Source organism: Clinocottus analis, unplaced genomic scaffold (assembly GCF_023055335.1).
Source record: "Clinocottus analis isolate CAN_PGR_092001 unplaced genomic scaffold, fCliAna1.0.p SCAF_20, whole genome shotgun sequence".
In the NCBI taxonomy this organism is placed as follows: domain Eukaryota; kingdom Metazoa; phylum Chordata; class Actinopteri; order Perciformes; family Cottidae; genus Clinocottus; species Clinocottus analis.
In genome coordinates, this window is record NW_027175932.1 from 7,770,400 (window position 1) to 7,793,771 (window position 23,372).

Sequence of the window (23,372 nt, forward strand, 5' to 3'; positions counted from 1 at the left end):
CTTTTATAATAATCTTTAAAGAAGAGGAGAAAAAACATGACCCCTCCCAACCCCCCCATGAGTTGTTTTATCATTCTAAATAGAAAAGTCACAATAAATAAATGTTTTTGGGGTTTTTTTCTCCTCACAAGCATACGAATACTAATAAAAAAAAGATTGTTGTGTGGGTTTATGTTGCTCTAATGACTTATTCATAAACACTGTCAGAGGCTGGATCTATTTTAACAAACATACAGCAGTATGACAGTTCTGCATTTGGCCCCACTGAATTTTTCATAACATGAAAGCAAAAGAGGAGGAGAAGGAGGACGAGGAGGGAGGAAAGCGGAGCAAGACGTTTAACAACAAGACACACAGAAAAACCGGAATGATTGGAGGAGAGGGTTTCATATGAGATCCGTGGGCTGCGTATTGTTTTTCATCAGTGGCCTCTGTGTCCAGAAAGTCCTGAGTGGAGGGAGGCGTTGCTTTCCCTCTTCTTTCCCTCCATCCCGCCAAATACTGAGCACATATTCTGTTATCTTTCATTGTTCTCCAGTGTGTTCTCTCTTCGCTACGTATCTGACTCTCTCTCTCACACACAGCCTCCCATGGAGCAGTGTTTTCCTTAAAAAGAGGATGTTTCGTCTCGGAGTTGGAAACCTCCTTTTGCCTCTCGCATTGTCAGCAGCTCGGTCTTCCTGCTGTTCTCTAACTTCCCATGTTTCTTCTCCTCAGTATTCCTCACGCCCCAACATCCTCACTTTCCCACACGTCATTCAGCTGTGAGTCATTCAATTACTCACAGTCCCGTCTCTAATGGTCAATATTTCAAAACAAATCCCCAAAACATTATTTCCAGTCGCAGGTCTCCCACTCTAAATGTGATGACATTAGATAACCGCCAGGTCCTGCAGACACGATGCTTGACTACCGCTGATCCAGTCTGGGAAACGCACTCAGCCAACAAAACACACACAGAGGTATATTCAGAAGATAAGAGGCACTCTGCAACAACAGAACAACACAGAGCTGTCACTTTGACCTCCACTTGGTATGATCCTACCCACATACTGCATATCTGGTGGAGCTTTGCGGCCTCATAACATGATGCAACGTTCGCGGACAAAGTTCTGAGCACTACAACGCGGCGAGGGAGTAGTTTGTTTGATGTCGTGACTGACCTGAAAGTGTTCGGTCTGCTGAAGTGCTTTTTAAACATTATTTTTGAGGGGAAACCTGCCCCACTATCCAAACGTGTGCGCGTGTTGTGGATCGTATGTGTCCTCAGACAAGTATATGTTCCTTGCGGTGGAAGCAGATGCAGTACAAGAGGAGTAAAAAGGCGTGAGAGGGGAGAGAAGAGGAGAACAAAATGGCACGAGCAAGAACAATACAGAGAGGACAGTGTGAGGCGGAGGGGGTGAGTGAGCGTACTGCAGTTCAGCCACGCCGTTTTCAATTAGCCCATATGAATGAGTGGTCCGCTCGCTCTGCTTTCAAATGTCATTTCTAATGGCTAGGATTACTGAGGCACTGTGCGATTGTTCCCTGTCACACTTTGAAGCGGTGTACGACTCGCTAATAAATAATAATTATGGACAAATGGCAGCCAAATTGACATCAAAGAATAGTTTCGGAGCAAGGGGAACTGTTTCAGAGGGTTTAATCACTCTTCTTCACCGCTTGGAAAGGTTCCTGGTAGTCATGCAGCATGAGTTCATGCTTATGAAACATCCTAGTGAAAACTGGTTGGACCTGGTTGAACCTGAGACTTAAACACACTTCAAAGAAAGATTACATATTTTTGGGGGGGCTTATTTTATAAATATTGCCCTTAGTTCAGAGAATTGGTCAGAGTGAACAGCTGTGATGCAAAGATAGGGGAGAAAGCGTCATGAATATGAACAATGTTTACACGTTGCCTCACCTTTAGGGCTGCGCTTATTAAATGTATTTGTTTGTCACCCTGTGCAAACCACATGGGACTTGATGTGCCCCCTTTTTCATTGTTTGATCATGTCATTACTGATTCACTGTATATATTTACCCTTTCGTTCCCCTCGTCTTCTGTGTTGGACCTGCATTGAATGTTAAGAAGGGGATGCTACGGTAATCATGCTGATTCTCCATCTGAATATAAAACAAAATGCACTTGTGATGCTGCTCTCAACAATTAATGGTGACTTTAACTGATTTTCTTAGCAGATATAAAAGGGAGTAAATAAGTAACCTCATTGCTAATACAATATACATTTCATATTTTTAAAAAGACAGGTTACTATTTGTTTGACTCTGATTCAAACCCTTATATGAATAATTTTCTGAGATGAAATACCTAAAGGCTAAATTCATACATTTTTAATTAAAAATCCCTGAATCTTTCACTGAGAGACTTGAAAAAAAAAAGTTAATCTGCATCTTTTAAACTTTGCGTGTGTTACTGGAACATGGCCATAACAACCACGACCTTCTCTTGTCACATACTTGGATGTTGACAATTTGTTTTAGTTTTTGTTTTTTTTAGAGACAGCCACTGTGTGTGTATGAAGGAATACAAATACACAATTCTACCAGAAGACTGAATCTGTGTGATTCCCCACCTGTTGCTTATGCAAGACGTGTGCGTCTATGTCTCGCTCTGTATGTGTGTGTCCATGCAAACACACGGGTCACTCAGGGAACAGTATCTCCCCAATTTAACACAAGCAAAAACAGGCTGAAACTGGGTCCGACAGCGTGGCATTGATTTTAAAGTCTCAGTCCAAAGGACAGGTGTAATATTCATTCTGCACACCTGTGCCCTCCTTATCGGCTGTGCTAAATGGAAATTGAGGCAGACGTGAGGGATGCTGAATTCAGGAGACAGCTCACACTTGAATACAGAAAGATGCTTGGTCTTCAAAGCCACGGGAGGCAAGGGTTGTTTTTTTTTTACCGTTGACATGTGAAGTCAGCCAGGCATTCACAATCACTCAGCGGTCTCTGCTGGGTGGTTTGTGTGACTCGGTGAGCGCCCTTTGCAAACTAGATGGCAGCGGTGCATGACAGGCTGCCCACCCGTAATAACGCGGGACGCTCCATAGGCATAAGCATCTTTGAGTGTAATATTTATTTGATTTGAAATGCACTCTATCAGGTGTGTCGCACATGAGTTACTCGCATTGTGGCATGCAGGTACATAGGAATATGAACGTATCACTTCGCCTTTCGCCATCACTCTCACATAAAATCTACTGCAGGTGTTCCACTTTATTTGGGTATTTGGTGACATGGTTGTGTGCAGTGATTCTCTCCATCTTTGCGTTTAATACTGCAGCGCCAATGCAAGCATGCCCAAGGCTACACTTATCCCAGCTTCCTGGCCACTCCGATAGGATGCAGCTTGCTTTTTTATCCCTCGACAGGGAGTATGTTGGGGGTTTTTTTTTCATACCAGCTGTGGCGCGTTGGACCGTGAACAAGGTGTAGGTGGATTGGTCTAAAATAGGCGTTGAAAGAGAGGACAGACTGAAAGAATGAGGGAAAATAAATGAAAGTGGAACACTGCTACGGTTGAGAAAATGGTGCCGGGTGATGAGGGATTCATGACAAGTTACCAAGCAGCATGTTGGTAACGCACTCTTTACTCAAAAGAAATGTATTTCTGTTGGGTTTCCATGAATATTCCAACAAAGAACGGCTCCACCTCTTGGCCCAGTTGACTTGATGGTAACTTATTGCAGACGACTGATCAGCATCTACACGTTTCCTTGAAAGATGTAATGACCCAGTCGGTTATGGATAGTCAGTATGGTTGCTCTGACCTTTTCCTCATTCCAAAAAGCCTCACTAGCGCTGAACTAATGACTACAAGTTAATTATGTTGCATTGACTGCAATGCAGCAGACTGTGGTCACGCTGATGACTCATTAAAGTCATCATTTTTTGAGCAACTTTTTTCTTGCGTGTTCTGCATACATTTTGTGCCATTTTCAATTAATTAGCTCTCTACCAAAGTATGGTTAGAATGAATCTAGAAGACTGTAAAGGTTAATATGTAACTGCTGTGCAATGGATTCATTAGCTTAGGGAACCCATAAAGCCCTTATATTGTGTATTCATACCTTCAAAAGATGTAATAAAACTAGTTAAAACTCAACCTTACTGATATTTGCCTTGCAAATTTTGCTAAACAAAACACACTAGTTCCCTTTCCTGTAAGGGAATTGATGTCTTTGAGAGGTTGGAAAATAATTCTTGCAACTGTCATTTAAAACACATTTACACAGCAAACTGCACTGGCCTCTACTGGCAAAACATCACTACCTAAAGTAATATTAAATATTAAGTTAAAATGTAGTGAGGGTACGCAATGTCAGACTTTATTGTGGTAATCTCACCATTTTCACTCAATTTACATCTTAAAAGGAGAGATTTGGTTGTTCAGTTTTCTTGCTGGAAGAAAAACAAATAAATGTTTTTGAAAGTAGTCGTAAGGGAAATGTCATTCTGCAATAATCTTTTAGTTTTAAATGTCTGTGGTGTTTGATTCTCCGAGATGGTCTGTGCTTTCCTAGAACCCCTTCAGGAACCCTCTGATCAATAACAACTCAGACATCTGTCTCTGTCTCTCTCTCTTAGACACACACACACACACACACACACACAAATGTACCTGAAGACCAGAGAAGGAGATGTATTCGAACACTAACTTAACTAAAACAGACAAACCACTATTGGCCTGAGGAAGACAGAGGAGTGTGTGGTGCTGATCTACAAGGGCAATTCTCCATTTGGAGCAGCGCATTAAACATGCTTTTAAAGAGCCGGCAATAAAATGTGAGGCTTGGGAATTGGAGAGATGAATCCTTCTTGACAGACTTTTCCTCTCTAGCTTACTCTAAATTACCAGGTTTGGAGCTACCCAGGGATGGCTGGAGAGATCCAAAAGTAAATGTATTTCGCTGGGATGTGGGAAGACTTCAGAAAAAAATAAACGATCCCACAAAAGAGGGGTACCAGGGGCAAAATTGAACCGTTCAGGGGAAATGTAGTGGACAAATGTAAAGAATCAAATAGTAATTTGTGTCATTTACACACAAAAACGGCTTGTCTGCAAGAAGACTAACTCTCAATAAATAATAGAAATGCAGCACTTTAAGAAAATTACCACATGACTCAGAGTACTTGGAAAACCTTTTCCTCCCATGAGCAATAGCCTCAGGGTACAAAACTCATTCAATAAAACGTAACGCTAACTACCTGAAATTGTTTTGCACTTACAGTACTTCACCACCCATACTGTGTTACCACACAATAGTATGCAATCTTTGTACGTGTATGACATCTACTCTAATATGCACATGGGAGACAGAACTAAGTCTTGGAAAAGTGCAAAAGTACAAAAAGAATAGATGAGTCACAACGCTATGAGAACAAAGTTGCAATATTATTTAGTTTTTTCATTATTATTCTCCAAAATAAGGAAGTAAGAGGAGAAATGTCACAGGGGCAAGACAAAGTCTTATGCTTCATCATATTGAGTCGACACTAAATACTCTACATTGTGTTTGCTGTTGTAAAGACTTGCGTTTGGTTCGATGAGTCCTTGGGCGAGGCACTTGATCCCAAATTGCTGCCGGAGGCTGTGCCATCGGAGTGAGAATGTGCTGCGGATGTGGATTAGTTTGGCCCATGCAATCAGTGTATGAATGGGTGTGAATGAGTCAATGCTGACAAATGTAGTGCGCAGCGCTGTGAGTGGTCGGAAGACTAAAAAGGCGCTCTCCAAATACAATACCAATTACCATTTTACCATTTGTCTGTATCGCTTCTAGCTTCCAGCCGACAATATCTGATAATACATTGTTGAAAACGATAATGACTCTTGTAGCTTCAGGTCATAAGCGTCCCTCATTCAACACAGCGAAACAGACAGACTGCTCTAACTTGTTTCTTTATTAAAATCCAAACAGAATCTATCTCTTTCTCTTGTGCATCTATGCATTGCCTTGACATCATCTTTGTACCTGAGCGGTCATGAAACTCACAAACTACACACAGCTCTACATTTCACATTTGTCTGTGAAAAACTAAACTTTGTAAGTATTTGTGTATATTATCACGTTCGGCACCGTGGGTCTGAAGGATAGCCCTGAGGGTCTGAATGCGTACACAGCAAATGAGGTAGAGTCTGTAGCGTACAGTAGGTTGAAAAGATCAGGGATGAAAAGCAAAATGTGCCGGAAGAAAAGTAAAGTGAAAGAGTTTACTACCTGATGTCAAAACACATCTGTAAACACGGAGTGTTCAACTCCCGAGAGACGCTCTCTGGTGCCGATTTTTCAACATTTGATGCCGTTTCTACTTTAATATTGCTCTGGAGCCATGATTGAAAATAGCAGTTATTATGAAGTATAGTTTAAGCGGAGACTCAAAAATGTGCTTTTGACTGAGTTTTCCAACATGGGTTTCCTTCATGTTGAACCAACAGCTGTCAACTTGGCTAGCTGTTAGCTCACCGTCAGCCAGCCCTTTACTCTCCAGCAAGTCAGACCTGCCGAGCTGCATTACATCACACTAAGAAATAAAGTTAACACTATAATGTGGGGTTAGGAACAATAAGCGCTGCTAAATTCTTCATTAATGGAGGAGACGGGGTGGATGAAGGAAGGTGAGAGAGACTGGAACACAGGTTTTAACTCATATTGTGACGTTGTTGTATACCACTCTAGAGAAGATTCACATGTATTGAGGTCAGACATATCCACAAATGTGAATGACAACATGCGTCATGTTGTCATTCGCACAAGTTACATACAGCGTCCCTGTTATCACTGTTATTGTAAAGGTTTTCAAAGATCACTGCGGACATGAACATACATCTGAATAAATAACCTGTATTAAGTCAATTTGGTATCAAGACTACAGATTCAAAAATACAGAATACAAGCAAATAAAGATTGAATGAAAGAAGCTATTATTACATTGTATTATGGTGTCAATGATAATTCAGTGCCCACTAATGGCTTATCAGGCTTGGCTTTTTATACACACAGAGTACTTGCTTATATATTGTATATAAATATGTATATAAGTCACCTCTTCAGCCATCTTCTGTGATGCTTCACCTCTCTACTCCCCCTTTTTTCTCTTTCGGATCGGCTCCTCTCTGTCCACCTTTCCCCCCAATCAGTCTTGTATGAGGAGCCTCTGCACTAAATGTAGCGAAGCTTAAACAGTGGGGCTGCTACGCTGCACTAAAATGACCCACTACACACACACACACACACACACACTGATAGACAGACACTTATCCACCCATATTGCGCCGCCTCTGACTCTATAAGGACTACAAAAGAAACAGATTCCCTGCAGGCTCAGCCTCCACAATAGAACTGATGAGACTGGGACCACACACACACACACACACACACACACACGGTAGGGGCTTTTCCATTGTGGGAGGAATAGTGAGACAAGGAGGAGAGCATGTGGTCAGCCCTGCAACCTGGCAGCATCACAGCAGGGGATACGGTGAGGCTGCAGAGGAAACACTGGCACAGCACAGCACAGCTCAAGTAGTATGGCCGTGAAAAGACCTAATAAACAATCCTGGACAAAGGCTCTGAGGAGTTGTGAAACGATGCAAATTGACCCCCCCGGTGCAGTATAACTGCTACTGGCATGTGTTGTGGAATGGAAAGTTATTTTATGATTCCACCCTATTCTGCTATTCGGTCTGTGTGTGTGTGTTGTGGCAGGATTTCTAAAAAAAAACACGATGTATTTGCATGAGTATTTTTGGAATGACGACACAGAAGCTCTGACTGAGTTCCCACATTTTTTGAAGCGGTAGCGGGATATTTGAAATATGCGGTGCATTAAATGTTAAAAGCTTAAACATGTTTTTGAACAGGTTTGTCTGACGTCAAGTCGCAGCTGCAGGACATCATGGAAAAGTTACAAATATCAAAATTAAAAAGCATTTGCTCAACTAAATGCCATCTACTGGCATCCCTTGTTTCTCAATCATTGTCCATCAGCATCACTTAATAATAAGGATTATCTTGTCACTTCTAATGTCTCCAAACCTAACAGAGGCAGGTCTTTCGGAAGCGGTTCGGCATTACACTTCCGGCCTTCGTGGCGCTTTATCCGACTCTTCCGACTCGCGTGGCTCAGAAAAACTGAAGGAGGTCTACTGCAAAAAAAAAAAAAAAAGCACAAAAACCACAGCGCGAGTCATTTGAAAGAAATACAGATTGAGGGAGAAATGAAAAGAGCCGGGATGACATTTGCTTCACACCCAAGTGAGTTTGTTCCCAGTGATGGACTTGGAGCAGCCCACCCCGTCGACTGCCAGTCATATTGGTCATATTGGCCTTTCAGGCCTGCCAGAGCTAGGAATGCACTAGTTCTCAAGCCAAGGGGGACACATGCTAGTAAAGGAATTTGGCAGTAATGAACTGTAACGAGTGACAGAAAAGTGTGTGAGAAGCAGCCAGAATACTGAGAGCAAGAGAGGAAGACAGGATGTTACAATGTAAAGGGGCCGAGAAAGAAGACGTGGTTTGTAAAAGAGCCTGAAATAGGCTCTTTTCGGCTCTTTGTAGTATAATTAGTAATGAAGGAAAACAGTCTGAACATATGAGAAGCTTTTTTATTAAATGCAATGCATTGTATTGCAATTTATATAAGACTTTTACTTGTCACAGAGCGTATTGATATTTTTACATTGGCACTTCTACACATTAAAAGATCCACACTCTCTACTCCACAGACTATACAAAATCACACACACACACACACACACACACACACACTAATGTGTATTTACTGTTTAATAATAGCGGGAGATGCACATAGTATTTCAGTGTTTACCTCTGGCGTCAACATATTTATAAAATGTGGAGCACAGAATTGCACGGAGTCTCTGTTTTTCCTTCATATTCCGGGAAGCTGTTCAGCACAATATTCAAATATACGCTCTTATATGTTCTTGTGTTCCGGCCTTAACGTACGCGTGCTATTATTGAGTTGTGTGTTTGCATGATGGTGTGCGTTTTTCGCGTGAAAGGTTTAATGGAAGGGAACATTTTCTAGGCCTCCCTTTGTCTATTCATTTTAGGTTTAAATATGTGTGCTGGGAGGGTTAAGTCACTTCTTCCTGAACCGTTCGGTCTTCTTTCATCAGACGCTACTCCCCACTGTTAGCGCTCTGATGAATAAAGTCTTCCCCTAGCTTGCTGAGGTGGCTTTTAGATTAGTTGCTGATGACACAGCGAGAAACTTTGTGATGGTGGAAGAGAATAAGAGACAGGAAGCAACCTCAGGAGAATACGCCATCACCCAGCTCAACTTGGAAAAACAAAGCAAGCTTAATTAATACTAAACGAGTAGTTGATGAACAGTGCAGCATAATGTGTTTAGGGGAAGCTTGTTTGACTATGTAGATTGGGGATGGTGGGCTGTATAACACACACAAACAAAGTTACGAAACAATGGTGGCGTATGTGGGGATATCACCAGCTACTGTGCTTGTTTTTCTGTGTGGGAACGACTGTGTCTGTCAGCGAGGGGATCATTAGTAAATAGTAAATAGTAATTAGTAAATAGCACGCTAGCCTGTGTGTCTTTGGGCTGAAAGTTACTGTGCCGCAGGTGTTAATGTGACTTTCGAGAACATTTTGGGGAATCCAAACAGGTGGGAAGTTAAAATAAAATGCTGTTGAGAGATTAAGCGCTGGAGTCCAGATCCAGTTGTTGATACGTTTGTGAGTTTGTGAGATGTCTGTGTCGTCGTGCATCGAGAGGAAACGTTACACCGTATACTGAGCACAGTTTTGATAGTGCATGTGTGATATCACATCCATGTGTTTTAAGATACTCTAAAATATTAAATAGAGCCCAGCGGCTGTGTTTGTCACACCATTGGACATACTCACTTATCATGGTGTTCTACTTGCTTAATATTTTTGATTATTGCAAAAGTGGAGGAACAACGATATACTTCTAAAACTGTACAACATTAATAAGTATAGCAAACACACAAGATCCACGGCGGGGTTGTAAAGGGTAAGTTCTACATGTTTAAATGATGTCTTAAAACAATCGTCAGGTTTCTGCATGAACATTGAAACAAGAGCATCAGAGCCTGTGTGTCCACGAGGACGGCTTGTTGGTGTCCTGAGTCGTCCCGAAGGCGTTGGATGGTTTCGAGGTCAAGGCTAAGTCAGCTACTTCTGGTCATATTTGTGTAAACAAATACCTAATATCATAATTAGATGATTTCTCTTGACTTCAACCTCAGGACATATATCTATTTAGCCTGTGCTTATGAGTGGAGGCCTCCTGCCTGGAGATTACTGCTCACTGGGATCATGTTTTGTGGTCGTTTGGAGGTCAACTCTCTCAGATATCCAAAGCAGTCTGCTGTTTTTCCTCCACCACCACACTTGAGCATGCCATAATTATATTTGGATATCCACAATTTGAATTCCCCTGATTTCTTGACTCAAATGCTTATGATCTAGAAAATGAGAGGAGCTGATGCCTTGCACATCGAGAGATCAGAACGGTGGAGCTACGAGACACACCTTTTATATGAAAAAATGTGTTTTGAGCTCGCTCCAGCAGAATTTGCAATTTAAATACCAAATACGTTTGACAGCATTAGGGCGGCTGAAGCTCACCATCTGATCACATCTGACGAGGCTTTAAACGCTCCTCACAGGTCGCTTATCAGAGGCAGGAAGCCAAGACCATAATTACATTTGATACCCGCAAAAACCCAGTAATACTGCAAACTGAGGTGAAATCCCATTATTGCCAATTCAGCAGTAATGCCAACAGACGCACAGAAGCTGCTCAGTGTTAAACTAATATTCAGATTTAAATAATAGAACGGGGTGAAAAAAAGTGTGGGCTTAATATTTCTAAAAGTGCAAAGTAAAACAAAAAAAGCTTAATTCAAAAATATGAATGCGAGGGTGAAAACAACGACCTCGTTCTTGGGATTCTTAAAATTATCCTTGAATTGAATAAATCGTTTCTCTTTTCTTTGTTCTTATATGACAATTTATTAGCGCCGTAACATCTACGCCTTATCATAATTGTGTATCTAATTGCAGAAAAAAAAAGAAAAATAATTTAACAGAAAGGTGAGGACACCATGGTGGAGTTCATTGGAAGGAGAAATTGTTGAGCAGGAAGGGAGAAAGTGAATCCTGAGTCCAAGAACAAGAGGGGAGGTGGAAGGAATCCTGTCTCCCCGAGGTTGTTACACAGACAGCGTTGGGACAGGGCCAAAAAAACTGCCAGCAGGTAATGAGAGGCGCACGGATGTAGAACTGCCTCTCCTCCTCCCATCCTGTCGGGCCAGGCCGGGTGGTAAAGGTCTTTCCATCTTGTTGTAGGTCATTATCACGTGCCACTGTCACGGATACACCTCCACTCCCTGCTTCACAGCCAGCTCGAGAGAGAGAGAGAGAGAGAAGCAAACAGAATAGAGAGAAAAAGGCAAAAGAACAAAATAAAACCGAGAGCAGCGCACCAGGAAAGATGTGGCAATGGGGATTGGGAGGAATTGGGCGCGTTGCCCGCTTGAGCGCGCGTGTGTTTTACACTTTGCGCATGACTGGAACCGGATCCATTTAGAGGGCAGAGAAGTCCTCAATCTGGCTGACAACTCTTTCCACACAGTTGAGAATCACAAGCAAACAATCCGTGTGGGACACTGCAGTTAGAAATCTGCGGTGCGATGAGAGGAGATAGAGGCAGCGGAATGCCGACGGCATTTCACACAAGATCACACCAGATCACGCAAAAGCACCGACTTGGACGTCTCATTCCCTCTGCTGTGAACACTGCACACGCTTATAGTGATATTACATTGCATGGTCTGCTGGAACAAAAAGCTTCCACGTGGGGATGCCAAAAGGACGTCCACCAATGTGAGAAGACTCTGTTAGCCTTGAGGACACAAGACGTTGTAAAGCGGTGTAACCCCATTCGCAAGGTAGTCTTCCATTCCAGTGCCCGCTCCCAAAACAAATGTGTTTCAGTCTAAAAGACATGGTTTATGCATCGACACACAATACAACTTCACGTCAGCAAAATAGGCTTGATGCTCTTCTCCTACAGAGGCTGCACAGGAAGGATGAAGGGTAAAAGGTAAAAGGTAACATTTCCACATCAACACACTCCTGTCAAAACAAAGATGCAAAGTAAGTGCAAGATCGTCTGCTAAAAGGCTGAGAAAAGAAAGGTTTTTGAATATCGTTCCGGCCCTCCTCACGCGATGCTTAGTTCATTGGAAACGTCCTTGTTTTTGCGTGTACAAACAGCTAGTGTGTCGTCCGCTTTTATTTATTTATTACGGAGCTTTAACTACTTTGGGGGTTTAGTTTCAAATATGTCCTCACAGACTGTGTTGACATTTTGTAAGAGGGGATTTGGAGCACAATTCAATGGAATTACATTACAAGCTGCAGTCAACAGAAATGAGGAGATGGAAATTTGGTCTCTTGACACTTCTGTTGATTGAGTAAATATCAATTTATTTGGGACAACACAAGACGTTCCACTTAAAACTTCATCGCAAAAAAACCTTTATGGCTGCATGATTTTGTGTCGTTTCTCAAATGGCCGGATACAGTCCAGCAAGGGTATTAGGCAACAGCATTCATACCAAAAAATGCTTTGCATTGATTCAAACAGGGAGGGACATCACATGTTAATCAATGCTCTGTATTGGAAAAGTATGACATGACATATTTTGCCATTTTCGCTTTTAGTTGTGGGTCTAAATGTCAAGTGTCATACTATCTCCGGTGCTATGCCCTTTAGTAAGAATGCCTCGCTAAGGTGAGGATTTCAATGTTACAACTTCAGTAAAACAATATATGTGGTATGAAATTAAAAAGAAAATAAATCATCAGCTACCCAGAATACACACACAGTTTAAAGCCCTAATTTGCTCTTGTTCAGGGTATTCATTCATATATAGCTTCCTTTTGCATGCTGCAATGATGTGTGTAACTGCTTTTATATGAATATTAGGCAGGTGGGTGCAAGAGCTGAACATTCTCCACCGCATGAATAAAACTCTGTAAAAAAAGGGAACAAACCGCCTCGTGGAATACCATTAGTTTGAAATCACTAGAAATTGTGCTCCTCCGGGTTCTGTATGATATCGTTTTTCAGGTTGAGGTAAGCAGTCAACGATAGGCACAGCCGTTAAAACCAGAAGGATAACAAGTGCTGTGTATCAGCCTCTCTCTCTGTCATATACACAAAGAAAAACTCTTTTGGTCTTCAGTGCACTCTGCTGTTCTTATGTGTTTTCCTTTGTTTATTAATCTTTCTGTTCTGTACTGTTTGAAACTCCGAGGGGAGTCGTCACCCTCAACATACTCTCCTCCTTGCTTTTGATAAATCTGTCTCCAAATATCTATGGTCATTTTTGCTTCGACCCCAAAAGTAACAATTATGAATCTCATGCAGCAACCTTGAATTCACTTTTGGTGAGTTTACATTCAGCGAGGTGAAGGTTGCTGGGGTTTGATTAATTTCCACAGTAATGAGGACAGGAGGAAGGTGGTGTAAAAGTCATGAATGTCACACAGTGAATGTATTAAAAACAGAGAGGAGCAAAAAACTATAAAGATTCGGTAGTCCATTTATTTATCATACATTTTTATGCCAGTTTAAGCCTTTTTGTGTGCATTTCTTTAAATCACTAAAGAACACAACGTGTAATACGCATGTGTGTAGTGCCAGAGAACTTTCAATAAGATGATATAGTGTTCCAAAAAGGAGTTGATCAAGAACGGATCATTTTTAAAAAGCAGAATGAGGAGAAAAAAGGAGGCTGGTGGGGAGAGAGAGACAATGAGTTGGTCCTCATCAGAGGACAGGGAGAAACCATTGATTAATACTATGCTGAACCCAAAAACAAAAAGCTGCAACCAAATCATGTGCTGTTGCAACCAACTGAAAACATTAGGAGCAAGCTGGTATTGAGACGGTCCAGTTCCCCGACAGCGTTTAGTAGAACAAGATCAAATAAAGAAAATGTGTGAGAAAACAGCCGCTCGTGACATCTACGCAGAACTTCAATAACAACCTGAAAACCAAAACAATGAACTGAAAGATTCTTAAAATATCTCAAGCCGAGATGGACCGCAGAGTCTTTCTGTCTGGGCTCGTCGATACCCACAACCCCTGGCACATTATATATTCAAATTTTGATAAGAGCAATTTTAATGCTAGTGAGATGATACAAAAGTAATGAGTTCTAATAAACAGGTTGTGTCTGAAAAGCTGGGACCCGCTGACCGCTGACACGCTTCAATATATATCAACTGGGAGTGTGTTTCCAGCGTGGACGGACCCTGATGGGGCTGAGGCTGACTTTATGACCAGAACCACCTGATGCCACCAGTGAGCAGTGGTTTCTCAGGTGTACCAGAGCCAGGTGTTTGTCATATAGTCCCACTCTTTGTATCACATGAGCAGTGTCACACATGACACCTCTATCCAATGCGTACAGACACAAAGCTGTACCTTTCGTGCACGGACACGGAAACCCATATTGGTTAATGTCTCCTAAAAAGAAGGAATGAAACTCTCCCTCATGTCTTTCCCACCTTTGGCCCAACTTTTTCTTCCCACCGCTCCCTTTTCCACTCCTTTCAGCTTCGTGCGAGGTTTGTATTTCCGCGTACAGAGCGCAGTGTTTCTGTCACTGGGGAGTGTCAGCATGTCTCTTCACTTGATATGCATTAGATTTTCCACACTTTCTGGCAGTTATCTGATTCCAACTCAATACACTGCCGAGGGAAATTGAGTCCTAAGGCCAGGGAGGGGGGGGGGGGGGGGGGGGGGGGCGGAGAGAGAGAGAGAGAGACAGAGACAGAGAGTTTTTGGCGGCTTTTTAAATTCATTACAGTATTCTGCTGTAGTCTCAATAGAGCACGCCTGGCAGCACAAGGCCACGAGAGGTATGCGTTATAGCAATTGAAAAGAGGGGGAAAGCTTAGTAAACCATGCTGCCACTGCAATACAGGAGCTTGTCTCTTCACCACACTTTAATACAGCCTGCTAACTTGTTGAAACTGTGCGAGAGCAGAAATACAATAAAGATATTAACTCCCAAGCCTCATACGGTATGGTGAACTCAGTGTTCAAAGATGAAAAATCCTTTTTTTTAATGTTTTAATTCAAGGCCTGACATGAGTCCTTATTAGTAGTATTTTACTATTATATAATGTACAAATCATGCCCAGTTGCCGTCCATGGAGCTTATGAAAGTCTGCTGGTGAGTCAATCGATCAGCTGGTCAGTTCACCCAACACTGGTTCAGAGCAAAGTACTGTAGTTTGCACATCATCATTACATTTAGTGAGCATATTCATGCTTGAAAAAAAAAGAAAATCACTTCTGATTTTAATGACCCATTTTGCCTTTCTTTTCGCACTCTCCACAGGAATCAAACCAGAATGAAGGTTTTGAAAAAGTATTCCAGCCATTTGCACTTTTAGAAAGTTGGCAGACTCAAATGCAAATGGCTAAGAAGGTCAAAATCAGGAGTGCAAAGACACAGATATTGTCACTTTACAGATTGTAGTCTGGGTCTCCATGACACAAGTTAGCGTGTTTAGACTCCCCTCCTGTCTGGTAAACATCCAGACATCCGGAAGTAGCTTTGAGTAGATACGCTGCCTCTTCACGTCCAAAGTTACCCTCAGAACAGAAGGCCTGCTACACGGCTTTCTTTAGAGATTTATTTTAGCCACATCCAACAAGATGCCCAGAGCACTCTGGAGGGATTATATCTTGTCTTACCTGGACCCGCCACAGAGTCCCCCAGGAAAAGCTGGGAAACATTGCTGGGGAGAAGAACATCTGGCCTGCACGCTAACGGAAAGCTAGCGCCAGCAGCTGGCTATTTTAGCTTACCACAAAGCTTTGTGGAAAGAAGCCCGAAGCTGTCCGAAGATAACAAAAAGCTCGGCGAACATGTATACTACCGTACACACACACACACAAGAGTGACATTGAGAGTGGTTCTCTCTCGGCAAAAAAAGAAACTGAGTCAGTTTTAGAAAATGTCAAACTGTCCCTTGACTTCATAGCATTTCACTTCCAGGATGTGCTACATAGTCCAGTTGATTGCTTCTGTGTTCAGCTCCGTTAAGATTGCTGAACATTTCCAAAGGCCTCGTCTGACATAGCGCTTTAATAATATGTCAGTTTGAATCACCTTCACTTTTCAAAAAGAGCAAAGAAGCGATGGCCTCGGTGTACAGTATAGTTACATGTTTAATATGCGCTGCCAATATTAGCACAGAAATGCTGCAGCTCTTTTATTACACACCCAATTCCCAGTCATGATGAAAAATGATTTTAATCTGCATTTCTGGGCTTAAGCATCTCTCAAGGAGCAGCAGGAACAGCGACTAAAGTAATGTGACAGGTGATAAAGGAGAGCTGTGCTAATCAACTGCTAGTGGGAGACTACTTCATACGAGCAAGGACGCAGTGCTTTATTTTTCCCCTGTGTTGCCAGTGTGTATTTATTTTATCAATTTAATTAATTTTTAAACTGCTTAGGCAAATAACCCTATTGGTATATCAGACAGCTGTAGATAGGCAAGCAGTCACAGTATGAATATATACAATAAAAAACCAAAAGGGATCAATACCACCATCTCTTGTGAAGTGAAAGTACATAAGCCTTCTCTAATGCTTCAGGCTGTCTATCTGCAGGTATGTGTCTCACAGTCAGAGATCCCAAATGACTTAAATCTGGGTTTAGTAGAGAAAATACCCCAAGCAGCAGCGGGAACATGAACTTCGCTGACAGGTGATCTATTGGAGCATTACTTCATCAACAAACGGACGAGTTACAAACAGGAACACTCCGGAGCGCTGCACTTTGAAGGGATATCGCCTCTCCCCGAGCTTCCTGTTATCCGCCCAGCTGACGCTCAGTTTGCTCTCCTCTCTAATGCTAATGGTTCCTGTGTGTTCAGATATGATTTTTATGTTTGTACTAAATTGAGCATGAAAAACAGTTTTTCTTCTTTCTTTTCTTCCCCAGCTGTTTTAATCATCACAAAGCACATTTGTTCCCATACCATCCCTGTGTTATTGTTTATGGGCTTCTTGGTCCCATTTAATTTTTCCTCTATTTTCGCACTCTTTCTATCTTTGTCATTTTACCCGTTGTCCCCAGTTCTATCGTTCTCTTTGCCTTTGAAGGCCGGTCCGCTGACAGATGTGTGGAGAGAATAGCTTCTGACAATCCGGGCATTCCTCTCATCTGTCATGCTGACCGCCCGAGTATCTGTGCTTCAGAGAGGTAGAGAGAGACATAGTTGCAGGAAAACCAAAGAATAAACGTGAGGGTATACCAGGGGAAATTACTTCAGAGGAATGACTTTTGCATTTTGTGGTTGGGTGTCTCTCTTGTCATTAGAAATAATGCTTTTATTTAGACAGTCTTTGTTTATTTCTCGTGGTGAAAAGCGACTGCATGACTTCAAAAGAGGGTCAAGCTTGTTTCTGCTGTTCCTTCAAGGGACTAACAGAGGTAATCTCTTTCAAGGTATATCATTTGATTTATGCAAAACAACTCTAATCAATGAGTCCATGTTAAAATGGAATTACTATGTATGCGATGAAATGACTCACACACAAAAATCGATCAAATTCTCCTGGCTCCCCAGTTCCCAACGGCTCTACAGACATTTTTGGATGTTTTTCAGCTCATTCTTTTGTTTTCATGGCCTTCAAGTGCATCGTTAAATTCAATCTCGCCGATCTCATCAGCATCCTTTCCATCTCCGGCTATTTTCAGTAAACAAGCTCTGCACTACTCTCCAGCACTAAGCTACGAAGTTAGTGATTAGATGCTACAGAGCCAGCTATTTCCCAATTAACGTTACACACACACACAAACACACAAACACACAGAGTCAGTGAACAGACAGAGAAGCTGCGGTGGAAACAGTCAAGTGGACCATGTGAATTGCTTCATTACTGTGACACCTGCACTCATTTTTTTGAACACAATACAACATTTGGGATTAAAAAGATATCAGTAAACCTGTTCAATTTAACAAAAATATGTCAACAAAAGTGATGCCTATTTCAATCTGCTCTGCCTGCAGTAGTTCTGTAATTATTTACCACTATGCGTAATGTGTTAAGAAACAGATCTCAGCTTTAACTTCTCTCTGACTTTAAGCGATAATTGCGGCGCTGTCTATTCTGCAAAGTGTGAACTATGTCCACACGAATCAGTGTTCTCTTAGTTGTAATGAGCAACATAATAGTCGAGTATTAAGAACTCCTCTGGTACTTGGCAGAGTCCTGGAATGACTTACAGACCCTTTGGGACTTTAAGACCTCCTTTTAAAATCTTTGTGCCCGCTCGGCTTCTTCATGTTGTGAGAAACTAACAGTGCAGGGAGTGAAGGTCCACTGGTTCAGTCAGGCTCTCATTACTCTGCACAGGGCCAGAGGAACTGAGTGGATGAACTGCAACTTCTCTCTGCTGGATAAGAGGGTCAACTATTCTTCCACAGGCGGCCCTGTAATCAAAACCCATTTTGCACTCCCACAAAATTACACCGCTTTGCTCTGCCAACCAGTTTGATTCTATTCTGTATGTACAGAGTGGAATCCAGTGTTGGTGTGTGTTCAAGCACACAGTACATGCATTTCTGGTTTCATGCTCACTCCTTTAGCAAGCGCGTCGATGCGTTTGTTTTTCCCTGGTTTCCAGGATCCAATCTTCAAGGTTCGGTTCTGTGTCTGCTTTCATCGGCTGTGAGTCCCGACATGCTTCTGGATGCGGCTTCGCTTCACCAAAGCTGTGTCCATATTACAAAGAATGTCAACGGCCAGCTCCTCAAACAAAAATTAAACTCTTTCCAGTTGTTTTCTATTGTAATATTTGGCTAGTTTAATTTCATGGTACGTGACACAAAATTGAAAACGGATGGAAAAGCCTCGCCTATTAACCTCGTTGTTGACACACACACACACACACGTGTTTTTGACGTCTGCTGATTGCGCGGTGACCCTTTCCTCACACATATCCACCTGATTGTGAATAATTTGGCCATTTGGCTGTGCTCGTCCCAACCTATTTTATTTTCATCCAGGCGTTGTGATACGCCGCTTTGATCCATTACTAAAAGAAATGGCTGATTCGCTTGATCAAGCGCTACCTGTGGAGTTGAATGAGACAAATACTGAAACATCCTGTTTCGTCATCAGATAAATGACTAAAGGGATTTGGATTAAACTTCTATGATGTTAGGGAACACACATGATAAAAAATAGCTATGACAGCAGACGGAGATCTTTATTTCCCGTAAGGCCTTCACTATAACATGCTGCAGGGATGCTGTGAATGGTTATTATGTGAGAAAGTACTCTCAGGCTGTAGGTTTTTGAGCTAGGATTTAATGCTTACAAGGAATTTAAAGATGTATTCAGCGACAAAGTACAATGTGAAGAATCAGATCCAATGTTTGCTCATTTGTTTTGCTTTACATGCTATTCAATGACTTATAAAATGGGAAGGTTATTTTTTCCCTATAATTAATGCATTATGGTGTTGTTTTTAATTAAAGTCCAAAAAAAAGTCCATAAGACATTGAATCCTGATTATTGTATTTAGTCTGGTAAGTCATTAAAAAGGCAATACTGAATTTATGTCCGCTAGCACAAGCTAATGAGAGCATCCTGCTGTGTGTGTGTGTGTGTGTGTGTGTGTGTGTGTGTGTGTGTGTGTGTGTGTGTGTGTGTGTCTTTGTTTATGTTAGTTAGGGCAAGCAGGTGTCTGTGTCCATTTATATTAGAACGTGTAAATATCGACATGCGTGTTTGTTCATGTTGTTTGTGGGCTACACCTCAGCATGTGCTTCTGAGTGCATGTGTGTTCCTCTCCATTCCTGTAATATGCAGTAAACAGTGTCCTCTGAGATACTGAGAAAATCTTAATACATTATTCATTCCAGTCATCATTAAAGTATCGCTGATGGTGAACAATGTAGTCCAAAACACAGCTCTAAATGTAAATTAATAATAAAAAAAAGTGCTGAAACAGGTACATCAATAATAATATTAATGCATAACAGCTGTGAGCACATCAACAGACAAACTAAACCCTCATTACTGGTAAGTCATTACTTATTAATACATTTTTGCAAAGTTCAACAAACGAGTGGAAACCCTGACAGCGTACGCCAGGCAGGAGCACAGCTGACAACCTTCCAGGTCAACTAATTGATGTGGGTGAGACTTCCTGGAAAAGTGACTGCATAACGACAAATCCACAACATTGTGACCTCTAACCCTGACTGGTTACAGGTCGAGACTCGGTTAAACCGTTTTGTGCAGACACTGCGGCTGGCAGTAAATGATGGATTTCACCTGTTTGCACATTGCCGTTGCAGCCGGGCGGCTGTTAAACACGTCTACCACAGCGGCGCTGCATGCAAGGCACTAATCCTGTCAGTTAATGATTGGCGAGCGAGGGTCAGATATCGACTTTTTTTTTTTAAAACGCTTATCTGTGTAATTGTGTGTTCTTTTTTCTGGAAAAAACCTTTTGGTGCCAAATCTATGACAAAGCTACCAATGGTACAAGAATAAAATAATACATCCGGCTCATTCAGAAACTCCCCCCTCCCCCTCCTCCCTGCTTGCTTCCACTCATCTCCCCTTTTCTTCCTGACTCAGGTCTTTCAGTGCTGGGCCCATATGGAGTTCCTAATAGAAACAGACGATATTTTTTCCAATGGGCTCCAGTCAGCCACTTTGTCGGGTTAAGTGGTCCGGGAGGTATACAGCACAGATTAGCCCATTGTCCCCCTGCCATTTATTGCCACTGACAAGACCCGATGTCCATGAATTACAACTCATCTACCTGCGCTGTGCTTTCCTTTAAATAGCAGCTGCTAACAAAGGTTTCCGCCTATTTCAGTTCAACTTGGGCTCAGTCAACGCATAATTTTAAAACAAATGCACAAGTTGGGGTAGTCAATGTGTAACGAAAGACTTGACGCAGCATCAACAAAGATAGGGGCCACATCTTCAACTGACATTTTTTATGAATTCAGAACATTTCCATATTAACCCCTACAGTTATATTTCAAAGTGTATCATTTAGTTGCTCGCTTAAAACACATGTAAGTATGCAGTTCTTCTTTAAGCTCATCTACGGTTAACGTGTTTCTTCTCAAATGGTGTTGGGCAGTTTGTGTTGCAAGAAATATTGTCATTTATAGAAAGAAAACTAGAATTTGTGATAAAAGTAGATAGTAGGAGAAGGAAATAAACACATTGTTGCCTTTTAGAACACAAGCCCCTTCATCCACATTGTCTGAATCAGCGACAAGGAATACACACCCCTATAGTTACGAAAAATACCCCTAATCACATCCTTCAATACAGCACAGCATGAGTTACTCTAGCAAGCTGGTAAATCTTTTGTTAAATCTACAGTCAACATAATATGTGACCGGTCAGTTTGATTGTGTGCCCGAAGGGACGGGAATTGCTAGTGTGTTTATTCCCAAGGGAGGCAACGCAGTGACTCCCAAGAGAGAAGCAGACAGTGGAAATGTGCCAGGGGGTCAGAGAGAATGAAAATCAATGCAACGAAATAAGGTAAACAACAGTCAAGAAAATGTATCAGCCTTTCCTTACCTACGTCTCCCTTTTAACTAGTAAAGATTAATACCTTAACAAGGGCTCCTAGCTTTTAGCTTGATTCACCTAATCACAGTTGAATGTCCCCAATCTTCCCTCGATATACTGCAAATACTGCGAATACCCGTGAGAAAATGAACTGCAAACAATTTGACTGAGAAAAAGAGAGTCACTGAGCGAAGTCGCACAGAAGTGAATATGCGACAGGAAGAGTTACACAATGAGGCAATAGTCATTCCCAGAGGAAATCCCTAGCTCTATTTCACTGCTGATGCCTTGTCACTCCGAAGCCACCATCTGTTATCTATACTCACTACTCAACTCGGAAATACTCGTCTGGAATTAACATGATTTGTGTAGCATCGGAGACAATTGCAGACACTTGTACTTCTTCGAGGCCCCTTGATCATGAATATAGGTACACATGCTGATTTTCTTTTTGAGTTTCAGCCTGGATGGCGCCTGCTCATCCCCGAAAAGTTTGTAAAACTGCTATTTGGCTATCTCATGTGTAATATGGAGTGCATTTTATCTGGCAACAGCTGGATAAGACCTAAGACCTTTGCTGTGTACTGATGTAGAGACAGCGGATGGGACCCGTCACATGGTCGTGTGCCTGTAATCTCGCTTTCAGGTAGTTTTAATTGACAAGGTCTCCTTATTCAGGGATGTACATCTTTTGAAGATGTCATATGCATCTCTGTGACATATAAGCGCAGGCTACGAGGGTTTGAGGACTGATTTTCTTAGAATAAATATAATTCAGTATTCCACAGTTGTACCTCAAGATATACTGCTACCTGTAAATACATGACATCCCTGGAACAGATATCAAAAAAATAAGTACATCGTAGGTAAAAAAAAAAAAAAACACACTCTTGTTGGTGTTCAGTGATGGGCAGTAATGCGTTACTCGGTACTGTTAGTGCCAGAATGCAGTTGTACAGTTATGCTACGATGACGTGAACATACAGTGGTCAGTCTGCATCTCCGTAACCCGCCGAGTGCCACTTCGGTGAACTTTCAGACAAAAATGCCCGGCTCTAAGTAAGAGAAAGGCCCCTGTGAGAGTGCAAAAGCATGCATTTCACCCTCAGGTTAATATGTTGTACCCTCAGTTGAAATTTTAACAATAAATAAATTCCAAGTGGTAGGCGGAACGACTGTGTGAGCGTCTCCAAGCCGACCCTCTGTTTAAGTTCACGTATGTGCAGCGGTGCGACTTGCAAAACAACCGGGTCAAGGTGATTATCATTCAGCAGTTTTGTGGTTATTAAACAATCTCTCAGCACTTGTCTCACAGTTGGAAAAGAGGCTATGAAGCGCTCCTCCTTCATGTGACCGACCAGTCCGATGTGTGGAAATGTCCGTATGCTTCCACTGCAGCCGCCTGGTTTCGGTTTAAGGTGATTCAATGAAGGTAAACACAGTGATATGCCACACGCAACGGCTCTGCGCCGGAGCACGGCACTTCTAAGAGGCTGCAGATTTATCAGCAGATGTGTCCTGCGCCACAGCTGCTGCAGGGACTTCATACACTGGAGGAGAAGCTTTTCATACAGCATGACGTGTATAAAGCAGCTGTGGACAGCTGCGGGGGGTAACGGGTAACGTAACTAATTACCTTTTATACCAAGTAAGTACAGTTAAATAGGATTATTACTAGGAAGGAAAGT